This window comes from Leopardus geoffroyi, chromosome A2, assembly GCF_018350155.1.
Source record: "Leopardus geoffroyi isolate Oge1 chromosome A2, O.geoffroyi_Oge1_pat1.0, whole genome shotgun sequence".
NCBI classification, from domain to species: Eukaryota; Metazoa; Chordata; class Mammalia; order Carnivora; family Felidae; genus Leopardus; species Leopardus geoffroyi.
In genome coordinates this window covers 54,089,047-54,105,343 of record NC_059331.1, presented here as the reverse complement: position 1 = coordinate 54,105,343, position 16,297 = coordinate 54,089,047, and the positions used below count along the sequence as shown (strand labels likewise).

Here is a 16,297-nt window from a genome sequence, read left to right as displayed (position 1 = left end):
GGTTGAATTTAATAGGGCAAAAGAGCTTTCACTCCTGCAGGCCTTTTCAGAGCCTTTAATATTCAATCGCATATTGTGGAGCTCCTAGATGAGGGCTATGAAAAGTAGTGTTGCCCAAACTTCTCTGACTACAAAATCCCCTTTTTACCTGGAGTATTTCAAGGGGCTGCTGTTCCCTACAAGATACTATATGTGTCTTATTATTAGAACATGTTGTTCTGGGCTTTCCTGCAAGTCACATCAACCTTGGGGCCCAAAGTTCTTTGCTCACTTGATGAATCTTGAAGAAGTTAACTGGGGGTAGGACTGTTTTTCTAGAATGTCAAAGCTGGAAGAACCTTATAGAGCGCATCCCAACTTCTACATATGGGGAAACTGAAGCCCAGGGCAATCCGGCAATGCATTTGGAGGGATGAGGCCAGAGGCAGGCAGGAAGGCTATTTTTTTAACACTTGGGAGAGGTTCTGGCAGTCTGAGTGGACCACACTCTGCCTACCATGTGAGGCCTTTGTTAACGATGCACACTTCCCTGAGCCACATCCTAACCCTAACTTTGCTCCTAACACCAGCCCCCTGAATGAGAACCTTCCAAGGAGAGAGTTCTGGGACTCTGCCTGTCAACAGTGCTCCTGGGGAAATTGGATCATTAGCCAAATTTGGGAGACACTGAGCATGGACAAAGGGAGAGGATACTCTCATTTATTTATTAAGCCAGTGTGGTAGGCTTGTTGTGGGCAATAATATCATTTAATCCCCACAACACTCTCAGAGACAGATATTAATACCCCATTTTATACATGGGAAACTGAGGCTGAGAGGAGCCAGGCACCTAAGGACAGGGATAAGAACATAGTTACAACCAACTCCAAAGCCCTCAGTCCCCTTATAAAATCTCTTGAGAGGGAGGCAATGGGAACAGAAAAGCCAGACCCTAGGGGCGCCTGGGTGGCTCAGCTAATTAAGCGATTAGATTAAGCAAGTCTGACTTCAGCTCAGGTCATGACCTTGAAGTTCAAGGACCCCTCGTCGGGCTCTGTGCTGACAGCTCAGAGCCTGGAGCCTGCTTCAGATTCTGTGTCTCCCTCTCTCTCTGCCCCTCCCTCGGTCATGCTCCGTTTCTCTCTCTATCTCAAAAATAAACATTGAAAAAAAGAAGAAAAGCCAGACCCTCCTGACGGGAAAATGGGACAAGTTTGGGCTTTGCCTGGCTGGGAAGGAAATATTGGAGGCATCCTTCCTATCTCTGGAGTTTGGGGCCCAGGAGCATGGTGGAGTCAGACAAGGAACCTAGTTTAGGAAGAAAGAGGCTCAACCTCTGCAGGGCTCTATGTTGTGGCAGGCGCTGGGGGTTAGAGACTGTGGCAAGCCGACTAAGGGCCCCAAAATGTCTGCATCCTAATTTCTGGGAGCTAAGTTAGGTTACATGGCAAAGGAGAATTAACATTGTGAATGGAAGTAAGGATGCTCATCAGCTGACCTTAGCACAGGGAGATGATCCTTGATGACCTGGGGGGGGGGGGGGGGGGCAATGTCACACTGACACTAGGATCCTTAAAAGTGGAAGAGGGAGGGAGCACCTGGGTGGTTTGGTCGGTTGAGCATCGGACTCTTGATTTTGGCTCAGGTCATGACCATAGGGTCATGGGATCGAGCCCTGAACTGGGCTCCACACTGAGCATGGAGCCTGACTGAGATTCTCTCTCCTTCTGCCCTCTCCCCTACTCTCTCTCTCTCTCTCTCTCTCTCTCTCAAATTAAAAAAAAAGTGGAAGAGGGAGGCAGAAGAGGTCAGCACGGTGCAAGGTGAGGAGTTGAGCTGACAGTGCTCGCTTTGCAGATGGAAGAAGGCGCCAGAAGCCAAGGACTGTGGGTGGCTTCTAGAAGCTGGACAAAGCAAGGAGATTAAGGGGGGTTGGGGAGGAGAAGCAGCAGCAAGGAAATTGATTTTCTCCTAGGGCCTCCAGGAAGGAACACAGCCCTGCTGACCCCTTGCTGTTAGCCCAGTGAGACCTGTGTTGGACTTCTCATCTATAGGACTGTGAGATGCTAAACTGGTGTTGTTTTAAGCCACTATGTTTGCATCACAAGTCAGAATCCTGAGAGAGAGAGAAAGAGAGAGAGAGAGAGGCTGATGATCTGACCTGAGTTCAGGGCAGTGACCCCTCTAGAATTTCCATATCACAGGAACTTAGGGAGCGGGTTGATCAGTTTGGGAGATGCTTGTCCTGGAGCTGTGTCTGCCGGACCAGGATACACTTTATTTTAAGGTGTGTGCCTGTCTGGGGTGGCTTGGGAAGCCCGAAGGAGATTCTGGAGGGCTCTAACTTGCCCCCTTGGTGTAATCACCAGAAGAAGGGGCTTCAGTCCCAGGTGGACAAAAACGACACATGTCCACGCCTTGGGCAGCAGCTGCTGTTTCTGTTTCCAGTTCCCTTTACTGGCCGGGGCCTGTTTAACTCTGGCTCTGCGTTTGTGGCTTCCAGGCACAACGCTGCAGTCTACCTACAGGAAAATGGCCATTAGCCTGACCTTCAGGGCCCAGGATGATCTTCCCCAACCTCACGGGGTTCCTACCCTTTCAACTTCCTGCCACATGCTTCTTCTAATAAACCTTTATCCCGTTCTGCCTTTTGCCACCTGTTGAAATCCAACTCAGTACCCCCTAACCCCCGGCCCCCTCCCCAAGGCAGGGCACTGGAGACAGGGGACCAGCTCCTGAATCCAGAGTCAGGGTTCTGGATCCAGCCTGGCCCCTGAGTTGCCATAAAACCTTGTACAGTTCCTCTCCATTTTTGGGTCTCAGTTTTCCGTCTGTAAAATAGGACAATAATCCCTTCTCTGCCTCCCTTCTGGTTAGCATGAGGATCAAATGAGCTGCATAGGGAAGGCATGGTGAGGCTGTCATGGCTCGGTGTTCCCTAGTATCCCTCCCAGCCTGGGCCCAGGCCCTTGTGACAGCAGGAGCTTAGGAATTTTGGGCTGAACTCAAGGGGAAATCCAGTTTAGCAAGATCTGTGGGTGCAGAGGCCCTGGCATCACCCGTGACTCAGCAGGGCTGGGCCTTTTTGGAGAAAAGCGCTAGAAAGGCATTCCTCGCGGGCTCAGTCGCGGATAGGGGGTTACCTGCGAGAGGGGGTTTTAGGCGCCTCTAACCGGGATCAGGGAATGGAGGCTCTTGGCTGGAGCAGGGATTGGATTCGAGTCCACCGATCAGCTGGGCGACCTTGGACAAGTCACTTGTCTGGCCGAACCTCAGCTTCTTCCTGTGTAAAATAAGACTTGCGCTCGTGAAGTGAGATCTTGGAGAACATGCCATGTTCTCTTTCCTCCTGCTTTCTTCTTTTATTTATTTTTTTTTAATTTTTTTTTTCAACGTTTATTTATTTTTGGGACAGAGAGAGACAGAGCATGAACGGGGGAGGGGCAGAGAGAGAGGGAGACACAGAATCGGAAACAGGCTCCAGGCTCTGAGCCATCAGCCCAGAGCCCGACGCGGGGCTCGAACTCACGGACCGCGAGATCGTGACCTGGCTGAAGTCGGACGCTTAACCGACTGCACCACCCAGGTGCCCCCCTCCTGCTTTCTTCTTGCCTCACTTCTGTCTCAACACCCCTTGGTCCATCTTGCTTCAAAGGAGGTCACACACTGTGAGCTTGACCTTTTAGAAGCTCGTCCCAGTGACCCCTCTGCCAGTGCCTGATGCTCTACCATTAGTGCTGTCCTTTTGAGTTAAGCATTGCCCTGCACATGGATTCTCGAGCTTTAATTTTTTTTAATTCTATTTATCCTTTCTCATAATAGAAATGTGGGTGGAGGAGGGATGGGGCAAGGACATTAAAAGGAGAAAGAGGGCTGCCTCAGTTCGAACCTCCATGACAGTTCCATTAGTTCCATTGCCCTTGTTTCTGATGGCTGAGCTGACAAAGCGCCAGAGGAAGTTCCTTTGGCTATGAGGACCCTGCTCAGGGCTCCACCAGTGGCTGACTACAAGCCATGTCAGCATCATTTGCATAGCACTCCCATGACTTAGTGGCTTCGTTCCTGGTGCTAATGACAAGGGCCTGAGAAGAGGTGACAGCTTCACTCCTTCCATCTCCCATCGTGGACAAAGCAACTACTTTGTTCAGCCACTTACTAGTTATGGCCCTGAGAAAGTTTCTTAGTTTCCCTGTGCCTCAGTGTTCTTATCAATAAAATGGACACAACCAGCGTGAGCCCTCACAGAGTCGTGGTGAGCACTCCGTGAGATAACATGTGTGATGCGCTTACATCGTTGCCTGACAGATAGTAAGTACTTTGTTGTCATGGTTGCCATCGTCATCGTCACCATCATCATCATCACGTCTTTCCTTTAGCCGGGCCCTGTGTAGGGTTCAGTGACACAGAAATGAAGCAGTCTTAGTCTCTCCCTTCACCCTGGGTTCCAGCTCTAGTGGAGGAGACACACCCTGGGTGTGTCAGACCCTCTGCTGAGCCCTGAGCAGAGAGATCTGAAGGTGAATAAGAACAGTGGTCCCTGGAATTGTGCAACGAAGTGCCCTCCCTTGAGGAAGAAGAGTCTGGTACGAGGCAGAATTGACTAGGCTCAGGAGAGCAATATGCCTGGGGATAAGGTGGAGGTCCACTCTGGGCCTCCCCCAAATCCCTTTCTTCTTTAGAGTTGTTTCCTGCAACTGTTTCCCATGTGGGACAAAGCCCCTTGCCTGTATGCCTTTGCACGTTGTTCCCTCTGGCCCTTCCAAACTCACCCCAGCATTCCCTCCTTCAGGAATCTTCCCTGACTAACTGTGGTCTGATTTGTCCCCTGGGCTCCCACAGCCCCGGTCTACCACAAAATTCCTTGAGGACAGGGATGTAACTTGTTCACCATGTATCCTCAATGCTAGCACATAGTAGGTGTTCAATTAACATAAATGTGATATAGGAAAGGGGAAGTGTGTATCAAAACTTCTGACTACAGGGGCTCCTGGGTGGCTCAGCTGGTTCATGTTCAAGGAAGGAAGGAGAGCCAAGGCAGAGCACCAGCACTGTTGGTTTCTTTTGTCAGGAGAAGCAAAACCTTTCCCAGAACCCCAGCCAAACCCCTGCTCACTTCTCCTTGGCCAAAACTGGGTCTCATGGCCACTCCCAGCTACAAGGGAGGTTGAGAAAACAAGTATCTAACTGGAGCTGGAAGAACAAAATTGCAGTTTTGTTAGCAAGAAAGAAGGGCAGGGCTGAGTAGGGTAGGGTAGGGAGGATGAGGACTGGTTAGGCAACTAGCACAGGGCTTTATAAAGGAGGTGACATTTTAGCTGTGCCTGGAAGGTCAGACACTACTCTGACAGGGCATGGGCAGGCCTGGGGCTGGACACCGAATGGTCAAGAGTAATAGGAGGTCTGTAAAAGAGGAAACTCACATTCACTGAGCCCTGCTAAGGGCAGGCCCTGGCCATCTTTCCTCCCTGTGGTTCTACCGTCACCAGTTCACAACTGAGATCACTAGAGCTGAGAGAAGGGGACCCGTCTGCCCAAGGGCATCCCGTGCACAGGTGACAGGAATGTGGTTGGACCCTGGTCCATCTGCTTGTATACACTATACAAATGCTGTCTTCTTGCTGTTCCTGTTGTAATAATGACCAAAACTGCAGTTTTGATAGCAAGAAAGAAGGACAGGGGTGCTGAGGGGAGGAGGATTAAGGGAGTGAGGTAAGGAGGCTGGAGATTGGTTAGGTACTAGCAACTGGCACAGGGCTTCATGAAGGAGGTGGCATTTGAGCTGTGCTTGGAAGGTCAGATACAAATTTTGACAGTAAGAAAGAATGGCCTAGGTCTCTGGAGGCCTGACTTCATCTCAGCTGGCATTTATTTCACTCCTGCTTTATACCAAGCATTGTTCTAAATGCTTTACGTGTTTTAATTCATGCGATTTTCACAACAACACTATGAGAGAAGCACTATTATTGTCCCCATTTTACAGATGAGGAAACTGAGACAGCGAGAGATTAATTTGCCCAAGATCCACAACTAGAAGTGTCTGATAGGATCCAGGCCCAGATGGCCTGCCTTTGAGGCACAGGGAAGGATATTGCCTTGCCAAGGTCTTGTGGTGGATTAAGGGTAGATTCTGTACCAGGGCTCCTGGGTGGCTCAGTCAGTTAAGCATCCGACTTCAGCTCAGATCATGACTTCATGGTTTGTGAGTTCGAGCCCCACATCGGGCTCTCTGCTGACAGCAAAGAGCCTGCTTTGGATCCTCTGTCTCCCCCTTCTTTCTTCCCCTCCCCTGCTCACTCGCTCTCTCTCCTCTCTGTCTCAAAAAAAGAGTAGATTCTGCACTAAAAACAACCATACATACATGTAAAAACCCAAAACTCATAGATACAGGGAACAGATTGGTGATTTCCAGAGACAGGGGCTGGGGATGGCTGAAATGGTCAGTCAAAAGGTACAAACTTGCAGGAATAAAATAAATAAGTCCTGGGGATGTAATGTACAATATGGTGACTATGGTTAATAATACAGTAGTGCATATTTGAAAGTTGCTAAAAGAATAGATCTTAAAAGTTCTCATCATAAGAAAAGGAATTTGTAACTCTGTATGGGAACATATGGTAACTAGACTTACTGTGGTGATCATTTCACAATGTATACAAATATTGAATCATCATGTTTTACACCTGAAACAAATATGATGTTATATGCCAATTATACCTCAATAAAAAATCTTAACACAATTAAATTTTTAAAAAAGAATAGATTCTCTATACAAGTGGTTCTCAAGAGGGGGTGACTTTTGCCCCCGGGGGACATTGAGCAGTATCTGGAGACATTTTTGACCATCACAACAACTCGTTGGGGGATGCTCCTGGCATCTAGTCGGGAGGTTAAACACCTTGCACATATAAAGAATCATCGGTGCTGAATGTCAGGAGTGTTGAGGTTAGTAACCCTAATCTAAACTGGTCAGAGAGTAGGGAATCTACCCCAAGTTGAGGGCTTAGACTCTGAACTGGGAGAAGAAATATGGGAGGCTTCCAAATGAAGCCTGCACAACAGGCAATGCTGCTGTAACAAATAGACCAAATCACAGGCTCAAATAAGAGAGAAGTTTATTTCCGTGCACATAGCTGATCAGAGGCAGGTTCAGGTGGGCTGGTGGCTCTGGGGCATGAGGCCTTTCCAGGCTTAGATTTCCTTTTGACTTCTTGCTCAGGAATTCCCTGGGGTATTGGCTTGTTATGCATGAAGGAGATTGTTTCACTTCCCCCCACCCCCACCTGGTGTCTGAGTTCCAGCATATTCAAAGCAGGCAAGAGGAAATAGAATGCAAGCAGAAGTATGCCTGGAGCTGACACCAGGCTGTATCACCTGTGAGCATAGATTGTCAAATCTTTAGGAACTTTGGACGCTGATTATTAAGCCCAACCTTTATTAAGTTATAGAAATGTACAATTAAGGGGCACCTGGGTGGCTCAGTCGTTTGGGCATCCGATGTCGGCTCAGGTCAGGATCTCTTTGTTCACGAGTTCGAGGCCTGCATCAGGCTTTCTGCTGTCAGCGCCGAGCCCGCTTTGGATCCTCTGTCTCCCTCTTTGTCTGCCCCTTCCCCACTTGCTCTCCTTCTCAGTCTCTCTCAAAAATAAACATTTTTTAAAAAGAATGTTTTAGGGGCACCTGGGTGGCTCAGTTGGTTAGATGGCCAACTTTGGCTCAGGTCATGATCTCATGGTTTGTGAGTTCAAGCCCCGTGTTGGGCTCTGTGCTGACAGCTCAGAGCCTAGAGCCTGCTTCGGGTTCTGTATCTCCCTCTCTCTCTGCCCCTCCCCAGTTCACATTCTGTCTCTCTCTCTCTCTCTCTCTGTCTCCAAAATAAATAATAAAAACATTAAAAAAAATAAGAATAAAAAGTTTTAATAAAAAAAGAAATGTACAATTAAAGTATATTAAAAAACAAAGTTAATACGTGCTGAAAATGTATGACTTCCTAATATATTTCACTACTTTCTGCTATTACCTAGGCACTTGAGATTTTAATAGGTAGATTTTCATAGGGTAGAAACACCACATAATGTGTTCTATGGTACATCCCTTCCCGACTCTGCACTCCATGACCTCATATTGGTAGCTTGAAATCAGTCATGGTGGGAGTATTTATGTTATGCCCAGAATTCGTGATCCCCAAATACCGCCAGGGAGCCGAGTCCGATGTAAAAGCAAAAGAGCCTTTATTCGAGCTAGCTCGAGCTCAATCCCCTACCTGCACCTACCCAGCGGTGAGATACCGGGGAGAGAGAGCGAGTTTCAAAAGCACAAAGGTTTTATTGGGGCCTAGGGGCAGTTGGTGAGGTAATGGCTGTGGCCTCAGCCTATTGGCTGGGGAAGGGTCGGAGTCCTGTTAGGCAGGTGAGCGGGAGGTTACTCAAGGGGAGGAGGCGTGGTCAAGGTGAAGGACACAGAACAAGATGGAGCTGGCTGGCGTAGGCCCGCCCTTTCATTCCCCCCTTGTCATGTAGCTTAGGGACCCAATCATGGGACCAGCTGCATTTATGGTGACAAGGGGAACAGAGTTTGCAGGTTTACACAAAGTTCTGGGAAGCAAGTGTCCCTGGGGTGGCTCTGGGAGGTCTGATTAAGTATTGTCCCCGAGCTGGTGTCTATGATCTGCCAGGTGATGTTTTGGGGGGCGTGGGGACTCCTGGCAGCATGAGCAATGACAAGCAGAGTTAACAGAGTTACCAATACTAGGTGGGTCGAATGCGCTGTAGCTTGAGCATGAGCGGGTTGTGTTGGTCCCGACTGACGGCCCATCGCGTGACGAAGTCCTTCGGATCGAGGAGGGGTCCGCTGGCCGAACGTGGGTGTGATGGACCCAGGTCGCGATGCCGTCTACTTTGAGAGCGGTGGGGGTTGACGACACCACGATGTAGGGTCCCTTCCAGCGCGGCTTGAGAGTCTCTTGGTGGTGCCTCTTGATGTAGACCCAGTCTCCCGGCCTGTACTGATGAGGTGTTGGGGTCGGGCCAGCCTCGTAGATGGCACAGAGGCGCGGCCAAATGTCCTCGTGCGCCCTCTGGAGCCCTCTCAAGGAAAGAAAAAGTTCTTGATCTTTAAACTCAGCAATAAGTTCAGCTTGAAGACTGGGAATAACAGGGGGTGGCCTCGTAGGGAGTAAAACCCAGAGTGTAAGGAGTGTTTCTAACCCGGTAAAGGGCGTACGGTAGGAGAGTCACCCAGTCCCCGCCAGTCTCCATGGTTAATTTGGTAAGGGTCTCTTTTAGGGTTCTATTCATTCTTTCTACCTGTCCTGAGCTCTGGGGCCTATAAGCACAATGTAATTTCCAGTTTGCCCCCACCGCCTTGGCTACTGCCTGTGTTACCTGAGAGATAAAAGCTGGTCCATTGTCTGATCCTACCATGGCAGGAAAACCATACCTGGGTAAGATGTCTTCTAGTAGCTTCTTAGCCACCATCTGAGCCGTTTCATGCTTGGTTGGGTATGCCTCCACCCAGCCAGAGAAGGTGTCTGTAAATAATAAAAGATATTTATAACCATACTTTCCTGGTTTGACTTCAGTGAAGTCGACTTCCCATTGGGCTCCCGGTCTGGTGCCTCTGAGCCTGGTTCCTTTTTTATTTGATGTGGCTCTCGCGTTGGTGAGTTGGCAGGTCTTGCAGGCAGATACAACTTGCTCTATTTTGGTGTCCTGTTGGTGAATCTTGATTCCGGCATGTCGGATTAAGTCTTTTAATTTTCGGGCCCCCATGTGAGTAGACCGATGCATGTGCTCTAATATTGAGACTCTGAGCCAGTCTGGCAGCACGAGCACCACCATCCCTTTATCTCCTGGGCCATGGGGAGTTTCTTGATCCGCTGTAACTCCTGGGAGTATTTGGGCTGGTCTGGTAAAACTGGGTCTCCCGGGTCTGGTAGTTGTATGGTCATGGTGGGGACTGGAGTAAGGGCTACTGCCTTGGCTGCCTGGTCAGCCTTTCCATTACCTCTAGCTACTGGGTTATCAGCTTTTTGGTGCCCTTGGCAGTGGATAATGGCTAGCTTGGCAGGAAGCCATAAGGCCGTAAGCAGGTTAAGTATCTCCTGCTTATTTTTTATAGTCCGTCCTTCTGCCGTCAGTAACCCCCTCTCCTGATAAATTGCCCCATGAATATGAGCTGTGGCAAATGCATAACGGCTGTCTGTGTATATGTTAAGCCGTTTTCCAGCTCCCAGCATCAGCGCCTTGGTGAGGGCTATGAGCTCTGCTCGCTGGGCTGACGTTCCGGAGGGTAGAGCCTCCGCCCATACGGTGTCCGTTTCGGTAACCACCACTGCACCCGCATACCTGTGTCCGTCTCGCACAAAGCTGCTGCCATCAGTGAACCAAGTAGCTTCAGCATCGGGGAGGGGCCGGTCGGTCAGGTCCGTCCGGAATCCATGTACTTGTTCCAGGATTCCCGCACAGTCATGTAGTGGAGCACCTAGGTCAGGGTCGGGCAGCAGGGTTGCAGGATTGAGGGCTGCACTGGGGTGGAACCGCACTCCTGGAGGGTTGAGTAGGAAGCTCTGGTAATGAGTCATACGTGTATTGCTCATCCATCTATCCCGAGGCTGTTTCAGGACCCCTTCAATGGCGTGTGGGGTCGTGATCCAGATCTCCCATCCTAGGATCAGTTTGTCTGCATCCTTGACTAGGAGTGCTGTCGCCGCAATAATTCTTAGGCATGGCGGCCAGCCGGCAGCCACTGGCCACTGGGTCTAGTTTCTTAGACAGGTAAGCCACTGGGCGGTTCCAGGGGCTAAAGGCTTGAGTTAGAACCCCTTTTGCTATTCCCTTATGTTCGTCTACAAAGAGGTGGAAGGGCTTCGTAATGTCTGGTAGGCCCAGGGCTGGGGCACTTAGGAGGGCCTTTTTTTTAACTGATTAAAGGCAGTTTCTTCTTTTTCAGCCCATTTAAATGTTTTCCCCTCTTTGGTAGCTTCATATAGGGGCCTGGCGATCTCAGCAAAACCTGGAACCCAGAGGCAGCAGTAGCCGGCTGATCCTAGGAATTCCCTCACTTCTCTTCGGGAGGTGGGAGTAGGGATCTTTAGGACAGTTTCTTTTCTGGCATCTGATAACCGCCACTGTCCGCCCTCCAGGATATATCCCAGGTAACTTACTCTCTCCCTGCATATCTGAGCCTTCTTCGTGGATGCCCGGTACCCTAAGGCCCCCAGGGTAGGCAGCAGTTCCTGGGTCCCTCGCTCACAGTCTTTTGGCCTTGTCGGCAGCAATCAGGATGTCATCTACGTACTGTAGGAGGGTGAGGCCAGGGTGCTCCCTTCTGTACTTACCAGGTCCTCGTGTAGTGTCTCGTCGAAGATGGTGGGCGAATTTTTGAATCCCTGAGGTAGCCGTGTCCGGGTGAGTTGCCCACTGTAGCCCTCCTCCGGATCATGCCACTCGAAGGCGAACAAGGGTTGGCTCTGGGGTGCCAGCGGCAGACTGAAGAAGGCATCCTTTAAATCTAGTACAGTATACCAGACCCTGGAGGGCGCCAAGGAGCTCAAGAGAGTATATGGGTTGGGAACAGTTGGGTGTATGTCCGCGACCCTCTTATTTACTTCCCGGAGGTCTTGTACCGGTCGGTAGTCATTTGTGTGAGGCTTTTTGACCACCAGTAGGGGGGTGTTCCAGGCAGACTGGCAAGGAACTAGTACCCTTAGGCTTCGTAGTCTCCGGATGTGTGGCTGGATCCCCTTCCGGGCCTCCTGAGACATGGGGTATTGTTTGATCCTTACCGGACTCTCTCCTGGCTTGAGCTCTACCAGGACTGGGGTCCTGTGAGCGGCTAGTCCCATCCCCCCCATCTCTGCCCAAACCGAGGGGAATTCTTGTAGCCATCTGTCTATATTATCCACTCTCGGGAGCGCCTCCTGGTGGAGGAGGTATTCATCCTCCAGTTTCATGGTCAGGACCTGGATGGGGTGGCCCTTGCCATCGGTGACCTGAGGCCCCCCCCTTGTCTGAAAGTTATCTGAGCTCCAATCTTGGTCAGTAAGTCCTGTCCTAACAGCGGGTAGGGGCATTCTGGTATTACCATAAAAGAGTGGGATACCCAGCCCGTTCCCAAATCTACTGTTCTTCGGGTAGTCCATGAATACTGGCTCATACCAGTTGCGCCTTGTACCCAGGACTTCTTGCTGGCTAGTTTTCCTTGTGGGGTGCGGAGGACCGAATGTTGTGCTCCGGTGTCGACAAGGAAGTCAACAGGGGTCCCCTCCACTTTAAGAGTTACCCTGGGTTTGGGGAGAGGGTCTGAACCCCAACTCCCCTAATCACTTAGTTCATCTAGCTCTAGGACTTTTACTCGATCAGTCTTGCTTCCCTTCCCACCGGCCCTTTTTGGACAATCTCGGGCCGAATGCCCTATCTCCTTGCAGTATGCGCACTGATCCTTCTACAGCCTCTGCTTCCCCCCCTTGGTGGTTCTTTTACCTTTTCTTGCGTCGTCTGCCAGCTGCTGGAGATGGCAGTCTCATTTCTCGGGGAAGTCAGCAGTGGTAGCTAGTAGTATTCTGGCCAGGTCTCGAGTCTGCTTACTGCTGGCAGCCGCCATGGCGCGAGCCTGCTTGTCCTCAGGAGGCTCCCGGTTATTATATACCTTTTCGGCTACCACCAGTAAGTCCTGCAGACTTTTTTCTCCTAGTCTATCTATTTTCTGTAATTTTCTCCTAATGTCTATGGCCGATTGGTTTACAAAGGCCATGATAACAGCTGCCTTGCTTTCCAGAGCCTCTGGATCCATGGGGGTATAGGTACGGAATGCCTCCATGATCCGTTCTAAAAAGGCAGCCGGAGATTCATCTTTTCCCTGTTGTACATTTCCTACCTTGGCCAAATTGGTTGGCTTTCTAGCAGCCATTCGGAGACCCCCCATTAGAGTCTGGCGGTAGACCCGGAGCCTCTCCTTACCTTCTGCCGTGTTGAAATCCCACTGGGGCTGAGTTAAGGGGAAGGAGGCATCTATCTGAGCCTGGTTGGTGGTGGGATTCCCATCTGCGCCCGGAACTAGTTTTCGGGCCCCATTGAGGATTCTTTCTCTTTCTTCAGTCGTGAACAGGACCTGCAAAAGCTGCTGGCAATCGTCCCACGTGGGCTGATGGGTAAAAAGAACAGAGTCTAATAAACCAATAAGCCCTGCCGGTTTCTCAGAAAACTTAGGATTCTGAGCTTTCCAATTGTAGAGGTCACTAGTGGCGAAAGGCCAATAGTGATGGGGCTGATTCCCCTCCGCGTCTGGGGGTCCGGTGGCTTGCAGGGGCAGAATAGTGGAATCGGCGGCGGAGGCGGATTGCTCCCTCTGAGCCCTTTGTCTGGTAAAGGGCGGGCTTCCCACTGGAGCATTTCCGCCTCCCACTCTCGGAACAGCGTCTGCCTCCCCTGGAGGGGGAGGATGGTGTTCTTCCGGCATCCTAGAGGGGTTATACGGGGGAGGAAAAATTAATCCTTCTTCAGTACCCCCCCGTAGGACAGGGTAGAGGGGTGCTGAAGGCTGGGTAAGACTTTTCTTCTTCTTTGTCCCCTGCAAAGCAAGAATGGGTTTGGCTCCAGAGGGAGCGGGGCTAGGAAGGGCTTAAGCCAAGAAGGTGGGTAGAGGGGTAGTCTGAGTCTGTCCCATAACGTCCGTCCAGTAAGTCCACAGAACAAAACAGAGAAACACAAAAACAGACAAACAGAGGGCCCCTAGAAAGTCTTCCAACTCCATGGAAGCAAAACTGAAAGCTAGCTTAGACCTTTGAGGGGATTCCACGTCCCTCCAAAGATGACGGCCTCACGCTGACCAGCGGGAGCGACCCGCCTCGTCTCAGACCTTTGAGGGGATTCCACATCCCTCCAAAACAGATGAGGGGATTCCACGTCCCTCCAGAAGGGAGAATCAGAACGTCTTCTGAAACTCCCGGCCCGTGGTCCTCCAGTGCATCCACTTAGACGGCGTCGGGCACTACCAGAATTCCAGAAATGAGCTCACACAGAAAAGACAGAACAAACAGACAGACACTAACTGTGGCCAGTCAGGCTCTCCGGGTCGAGGGTCCCTCGGGGGTCTTGGGGATCCCGGACGAGCGCCCAAATGTTATGCCCAGAATTCGTGATCCCCAAATACCGCCAGGGAGCCGAGTCCGATGTAAAAGCAAAAGAGCCTTTATTCGAGCTAGCTCGAACTCAATCCCCTACCTGCACCGACGCAGTGGTGAGATACCAGGGAGAGAGAGCGAGTTTCAAAAGGACAAAGGTTTTATTGGGGCCTGGGGCAGTTGGTGAGGTAATGGCTATGGCCTCAGCCGATTAGCTGGGGAAGGGTCCGAGTCCTGTTAGGCAGGTGAGGGGGGCGGTTACTCAAGGGGAGGAGGTGTGGTCAAGGTGAAGGACACAGAACAAGATGGAGTCAGCCGGCGTAGGCCCGCCCTTTCATTTACACCACAGAAAACAGTCACCTCTACAAATCAGAGCTTGATGGTTTGTTTTGTTGATGGTCTAAATGTTAGAAAGTGATCAAGAAAACACTAATAATGCAGATTCAACCTAAAACTGGGTTGCACCTACAGCCATTACATTGTAAATAGCACAAGTCGAGAAAATAGTCTTCCGGAATTTGAAAACTAATGCGATTCAGCAAAGAAGTTGCTCATATCACTGACAAACTGTGACAATGAATGCCTTGGTTGTTTCACTTTTGTCTTACTCATTAATGTGAAAGAAAATATCAGCTGACATTTACATTAGGAGTATTTACGTTCATCAATCGTGTCTGCAACTTTTTTGCTGAAACTGATAGTAATCAATAACTTATAGTAGTTTGATTTTTACACTATTGCTGGTGATGGACTTATAAAAAACTGATAGCAGGTTTTGCAAGAAATTCCAAATCACACTGAAGTTACAGGTGTGTGGGATTTGCAATAAAGAGTACTGTATATTTTATTATTTGCAAACTGTATGCTATGCATTTTTTACATCAGTAACTTATGACAAATGTGTGTGTGTGTGTGCATGTGTATGTACTTTTTTTCCTGGAGAGCCATTAAACAGTTACTGTCACACCACCACACGTATCACATCCACACACATTCCATTGGCAGGAATGTAGTCAAATGGCCACACTTAGCTTCAAGGGATGCTGGGAACATAGTCCGTAGCTGGGTGGCCATGTGCCCAGCTAAAATAAAGGCTTTGTAGGGGAGCCCTTCTCCATATATCTTCCCCACTGAGAGCACTAGCTGACTCTGGTCAGCCGTTGGATTTTCCAAGGCCACAGTTATGGCCTTCTTGTACATTCACCCAAAAGCCACCCTCCAGAGTTACCTCTAGCTCCCTCTCAGAATTTCAGGAAAGTACGGAGTATAGTGTCCTGATGGGATAGATTTCCAAACTTTGCTCTTCACCTTCAAGTGCCTGCTTCCTGCCCTTACCGTCACCATAATCGTGGATGCTGGAATTCCATGGAAATGCATGGAAATGCTGGAAAGGCATTCCAGCAGGGCCGGACTCCAGAGTGGCCTTTGAGTAGTTTTGTGCCCCAGACCAATGTTTTGAGATGTATTCATATGGGTTCTGTGCCTCTATAAGATAGAGGTAATAAAAATACCTTGAAGGGTGATTGTAACAGTCAAAGGACACAATATTTGGGGAAGTTTTGTTGTCTAGAAACTATAATTCAAATGTGAAGAGCAATTAAGCCAAATTCCTACCTGACTTTGGTTTGTTATCAGACTCAGAGAAGCCCTTTGTAAAAGGGCTTAAGTACTGATATACACTGATATATACTATTCTGATATTGGCATATTACATTTTTAACTAAGGAAAGGTTCTTGGCTGTTTTATTACAACAAAAGCAATACTGTTAAAAATTTAGAAAATGTAAAGTAAAAATAAGAAACGAAAAATACATTATATCACCACTTAGAGATAACCACAATTTATATTTTGATAGAGCTCCGATGACTATTAACTCGTGGTCGTGTTTGTTTATTTGGACTCCCACCTACACCCTCCAACCCCCCAATAAGATCATGTTGAAGAAAGTCCCAGACATCATATAATTTTATCATAAAAATTTCAGTATTTATCCTTACATTTACAGACACTTTAACTCAATATAACCTTATATAAATATCACACCTAGGGGCGCCTGGGTGGCTCAGTCGGTTAAGCGGCTGACTTCGGCTCAGGTCATGATCTCTCAGTCCGTGAGTTCGAGCCCCGTGTCAGGCTCTGTGCTGACAGCTCAGAGCCTGGAGCCTGTTTCAGATTCTGTGTCTCCCTCTCTCTGACCC

The 16,297-nt window shown here is 49.4% G+C and overlaps 1 protein-coding gene across 9 annotated transcripts in view; it reads left to right on the top strand.

Moving 5' to 3' along the window:
- The window catches only part of TMEM40 (transmembrane protein 40), a 66,060-nt gene that overhangs the window by 33,530 nt on the left and 16,233 nt on the right, over positions 1-16,297 (top strand). The window contains exon 1 of one of the 9 annotated variants that reach the window (XM_045493865.1): positions 11,108-11,131. The exons of the other annotated variants lie outside the window; for them this stretch is intronic. The gene's annotated coding sequence lies outside the window, so the exon portion shown is untranslated. Of the gene's footprint in view, positions 1-11,107; positions 11,132-16,297 lie in introns of those variants that run through there. 9 annotated transcript variants of the gene reach the window in all.